The sequence below is a fragment of the Elgaria multicarinata genome, chromosome 14, assembly GCF_023053635.1.
Source record: "Elgaria multicarinata webbii isolate HBS135686 ecotype San Diego chromosome 14, rElgMul1.1.pri, whole genome shotgun sequence".
Taxonomy (NCBI): Eukaryota; Metazoa; Chordata; class Lepidosauria; order Squamata; family Anguidae; genus Elgaria; species Elgaria multicarinata.
Genome location: NC_086184.1, coordinates 909,340 through 915,339, shown reverse-complemented (window position 1 = coordinate 915,339; position 6,000 = coordinate 909,340).

Sequence of the window (6,000 nt, the reverse complement as noted above, 5' to 3'; positions counted from 1 at the left end):
ATAACTGCCAAGTTCTACATCTAGGAAATAGAAACCAAATGCACAGTTACAAGATGGGGGATACTTGGCTCAGCAATACTACAAACGAGAAGGATCTTGGAATTGTTGTAGATCGCAAGCTGAATATGAGCCAACAGTGCGATAGGGCTGCAAGAAAGGCAAATGCTATTTTGGGCTGAATTCCGGCTGGACAGTAGGAAAAACGTCCTGACTGTTAGAGCAGTACGACAATGGAACCAGTTACCTAGGGAGGTGGTGGGCTCTGCCACACTGGGGGCCTTCAAGAGGCAGGTGGACAACCATCTGTCAGGGATACTTTAGGGTGGATTCCTGCATTGAGCAGGGGGTTGGACTCGATGGCCTTATCGGCCCCTTCCATCTCTGCTGTTCTATGATTCTGTGAGTGCATTGCAGTAGTCTAAATGTTTTGGACAGAGGCGAAAGGAGGGAGGTGTACAATAACACACAAGGCTCCCAACCTTCTTGGTTTACTGATTGATCCGCCTGAGGTTCTTTTGTAGGGGGGGGGGGGGGCTATGTGTGCAAGAGGCACAACCAGCTGTGCTCTGGTGCAAGCAATTCCAGTCAGTATAGGGGGAAAGAGGCCAAAGGCCTGGAGCGGCTCGCTGTGCTTCTCCATTGGGTGCTGCTGCCCCTTCCATTTTGGGATTTTATTGTTTGCTTTCTGTGTCAAAACTAAGACCAGGAAGCCTCAACCAGGGGCATAAAAAGCAGTAAACACGGTCTTTAAAGAGAGTAACTGCTGGTTTCAAGGTATTACAAAACTTTTAAAGGCCCGCTTCAATAAAAAACCGAGATAACCGTGTCAGAAGGAGGGCAGAGGACTGCCCAGGGAGATGCAGTGGTATGCATTGATGCAGCGGCTGCCTGTGGAGCGGTGGGGGGGGGGAGCCCATTTCTAGGGTCCCACCAAGATGCCTACAGCGTGATGTCCAAGAGGTCCAAAACGGAGGACTGGGGGGGTGGGGGAGAACAGAGGTGCTGCAAGGAGGCTGAGCTGAGGGCAGAAAACACGGAGATGTCTTAAAGGGAAGGACACAAAGGAGGAGGAGATGGGGACAGGGGAAGCGGCTTCATACGGAGTCCACCTATTCCGTTGCCCATGTAGCTCGGACTGAGCACTGACTGGCAGCCGCTCGCCCTCCAGGGTCTCAGGCACCATCCCTTCCTAGCTCTAGCTGGGGATGCAGAGAGAACCTGGGACCTTCTGCCTGCAAAGCACTGAGCTGTGGCCCTCCCAGGTGGGGGGCAGGACCTACGGCATTAGGAAGCCTGAGAGCACAGCACTAAGCGTTGACCGACTGGAGATGTCATTACTGGAACGTATTGTTTACTGGATGGCACGGCACCCTCGCCAGAGTCCGCCAGGACCTCTGCTAGGCCAGGGACAACAGCACTGAGCAAAGAAGGTCCATGCTTCACCCTGGATCTTCTTACGTGAGCGGTTCAAGAGCACAGCCTAAGTAACTGATCGAATTGAAAGAAGTATAAAGAATGTGTGGCGCTCTTGAGGACCGGCCCTATTTACGGAGAAGCCAGAGAAGCATGTGATGGGGACAGGCGCAAGAGCTGCCAGTGTACTGTTTATTTAAAGTATTTTTATCCCAGTCCTGAGCCAAAAAGACTCCCAGAACGGCTTACATGCAAAACAGGGCAGTTCCTGCCCACCGGCTCGCAGTCTGAAAAGACATGACACGCAAGGGGAAAGGGATGGAGAGGGAGGAGGAAAGAAGAAGCATTCTTTCAGCAGGGCTGGTGGAATGCAGGACTCTGATTCTGGATGGAGAGCCCTTGGGAATTCTGTCTGCGTTCTCGTGAATTAAGGTGAAGAGGATCCTGTAGACCAACCTTCCCCATCATGGGGCCCTCCAGGTGTGTTGGGCTGCAACTCCCATCATCCCCAGTCAGCCTGGCCAGTAGCAGGAAGCACCCTGGCAAGGCCTGGGGCAGATGGACGGAGGGCTCAGGAGCAGGGCTATGTACTCCTCAGAGAGTAAGCCCCGGCTTCCTCCTTGCGCAACTCCTCCGTGGCTGAGAACCGATACAAGAGTTAAACCCTGTTCAGCCAAGAAGCAAACCGTTTCTGTAAATATGGCCAGTAACTCTTTGCCTCAAGTGCAGTGGAAATGCCACCAGTGGAAAGCTCGTGGATGCCCAGTGCAAAAAATCAGACCCCCCCCCACCCCCAGCCTTTAAGTCTGGAAATGCAAAATGCATGCGCTCTCGCCACAGAGCGCCATCAGCTCAGGACTACGGCAGCAGCGTCTTGCGTTTGCCGAAGGCATTGTTAGCTTTGGCCTCGCAAGTCCACCACTGTCCTTCCTCTAAGGATGCTGCCAAGAGGAAAAGTAACACACACAAATCCCCACCAAGCTTAGCAACCAGTCAGGAAGTGCCGGTGTGACCTGGGATCACCGGAGCTGTTGACAGACTCTCATTATTTTCTGACTTATTTTTCCAAATGGTCACTGGAAAATAATCAACTACCTTCACGCAGACTTTCAGGGAAGCACCTGTTCATTGTCCCCCCCCCCTTTCATTAAAATAATGGCTGGTTTAAAAAGCCAATTAGAGCATCCCATTTAACCCCTGCCTGTTGCGTAATTTGTACATTATATGGAGAGAGAGAGAAACAAGAGAGGAAGGCCTCTGGGCCTGCCCCAGCAGGACCCCCAGGGCCATTGCCAGCAACAGCCCTTTGGGAAGGATTCCAGGAGGGAGAGCAGTGGGGGGGGGGGCAGGGAAGTAGATGAGGATGACACCAGACACGTTCTCTGGGTCCATCTGGACGGCTCAAGCCCCCAGGGGCCTCTTCCACCAACTGTGTCATGGCAAGGACCCTAATTTCTTTAAAAATAATTGTTAATATTGTGTGTTGTGTTTTCATAATTTTTATGTTACTTGTAAGCTGCCTTGGTAGGATTTGCATCCTGAAAAGAGGCATAATCATATATCAAATAAACAATCTGTTTCTATAGGTAGGCAGGCATTTGTGTTCCACTTAGGAGCACTTGCTAATAATCATGTTAACAGGCCTGTAAAGTCTCTGACAAGCATTTAAACATGGGACACTGCCTTGTCCTGAGTCAGAGCGAGGGTCCATCCAGCCCACTGTTGCCTGGTTTGACAGGCAGTGGCTCTCCAAGGGTGTCAGATGGGGGGGTCTTTCCCCCCATCCTACCTGGAGCTGAACCCAGGGACGTTCAGCAGGGCTAAGCCATTTGGGGCTGTTCATGATCAAACGTGGTGCCCAACAGCCAGTTGTGATCCTCACAAGTACGTTTAATTGGAATTGATTAAATTTGTTCCTGGGTGTTTGGGGCAGGATCATGAATGAGGAAAACCAGCTTTCTCCATGGAGCTGCCTCCCTCAGCCTGATATCCTCCAGATGCGTTGGAGTGCAATTTCCATAATTGCCAGCCAGCATGCTGCGAGTTGCAGCCCAGCACATCTGGAATGCTCCAGGTCATGCAAAGCAGCTCCATAAGATTCAAATGCCATTCAAAAAAAAATAGAAACTTCTCACAACCTTCAGGAGAATGCCGTTTCAGCAGTACTTTAAAGATTGCCAAATATAATAATTTTATTGTGAGCCCTGAAACATTTATTTCTCCCTAGCAGTTACAGATAGAGAGATTTGTGTGTGTGTGTGTGTGTGTAAGCTTAAAGAAGAATGTACCAAGGAGACACGGGAAAGTTAGGGGAAAATGTTGCCTCGCCGTCCCAAAGTGTGGAGGAGGTTGAGGAAAAGGCAACAAAAAGGAAAAGCGCCCCCCCTCCCTGAAGAGAGATTGGAAAGATTGCGTTTGTTTCTTTTAGAAAGGTCACACACACACACACACACACACACACACACGAATGGCATGAAGAATACGGCTTATGACCTATTGTTTTTCTGATCTCTTATGATCATGGGAACATTTGCAAAAGATGAATAATGGCAAATTCAGAACTGATAAAACAGAATTATTTTTCCCACAGTGCTTGATTGGAATGCGAGTAGGTTCATGGCTGTGAGTGGGGAGGATGGGACCGGAGAACGTAGATTTGGTGAGAAAGATCTGGATTTCAGGACGGAGAGGGCAAGAGTGGCCACAGCTCAGGAAATGAATGGTTCCACATTTGGATGGTCCCGATTGGCCAAGAGCAGATCCACACACACTTTCCTTGCACTTTGGAGCTCAACTAGAAATGCAGGAAGTGAGGGGAACGAGGTGCCTCTTCTCATGCGCTGAATGTGTGACTCAGCCGTGCAGAGCATGTGGTTTGCGGTCATCTCCTGTCTGCGGTTGAGGCAGGCGAGGATGGGCACGGATGGAGTCATGGTACATGTGGACAAAAGGAGTTGACACACACCACTTTCTCCAAAAATGGCCGTTCAGGCACACCCTAATATTGCAGGGTCAAAGCAACTTCCTTCATTCCCTGACGTAACTTTTGACATGTAATGGTGGTGATGACGACCCAAGAACATCCATATTCTTGAGAAGTGAGACTTTGCTGGACACACATGAGGGAGACTGGGTCTGGTCTCATAATTCCTGTGGACCAAAGTAAATTTGACTGCATTAAAAAATGAAAACAAAGCGCATTGTGGCACCTTCAAGACTAACACATGTGTTTATTCTGGCATAAACATCCATGGCCGCTTGCACCTGATGACGTGGACAGTGGCTTTGTGGTGGGGTGCCTCAAGTGTGCCGTGCTCTCCCCTACCTTCGATGCTGGTTCACCACCTGGGAACGGCCTGCATTGAACTGGCCCGGGCCTTTAAACATGGGCATGGCTGATCTCCGCTGCCTACTTTTATGGTTTGCGCTGCTTTGCACAGGGCTTTTATTCATTTGCCTATATGGTATTTTAATCCTTGGCTGTAATTTGCCCTGGGAATTTATCAGAAGAATGGGGTAAAAAATCCTATAATAAACACATGATATTATTATTATTATTATTATTATTATTATTATTATTATTATTGTTATTTGCATTTATATACCGCTCCCATAGCCAGGGCTCTCTGGGCGGGTTACAGAAATTCTAAAATTGAGATAAAAACAAGTATACAAAATTTAAAATTCTAAAACACAGAACATACACACATAGAGCATTAAACACCGTTAAAAAACTAAACATGTGGGTGATTAAGATGTATTATTATTATTATTCCTCCATTACCCTACATGACCCAATTGATGAGGGGGTCATTACTAGCAACCTTCTAGCAACCTTCTCCATCATGGGGCCTCCAGGTGTGATGGACTACAATACCCATCACCCCAGCCATGTTGAGGACAGCTGTCTCATGGCTTCTGTGGGGCAGGGCAGAACAGGCGCCCTCTCTGTTGCACGTTTGGCTTCTCAGCGGCTGGCCTGTGGGCAATCCAGAGCTGGGCTTCTTTCCTTCTGTGCTCCCGACGCCCCGGCGCCACCTCAGCCTCCATGTTTCCCTGTAGCGCCACGCCTGCACGCCTATTTCCCAGCACCAGAGGTTCAGAGAGGGCGGGCAGGGGGCAGCCCTTGCAGGAGCACATAAAGCCACGGGTCCGTCTCACTCAGTGCAGCCTAAGGCAGCCTCTGCCAGCACCTGCTACGTGAGGTGTGGTTTTATTGTTTTGCTTTTTCCCTTCTGAAACAAGGCCTTGGGCCTGTGAGCTTGGTTTTGTGAACACAAAGCTGGTGCTGTCGCATGAAGCTCCCTCCCCTGACCAAAAGCAACAACAGAGTCCTGAGGCTCATTAAAGAGGGCTAGATCTGTTACTGCTTTTGTGGGCCAGAGGCCACGTCGTGTGAGCCCACGAATGTGTCTGCCGTAATATCAGAACAAACTCCTGCTGTGTTCAATGGGGCTTACTCCCTTGGAAGTGTGCTCAGGGGTTGTAGTCACAAGTTCCATTGTTATTATTTTCTGCCACATTGAACAAGATTGTGCCCCTTGGAAGCTGTTTTCCAGTTAAAAAAAAAAGCCTTGCCCGGGGTGG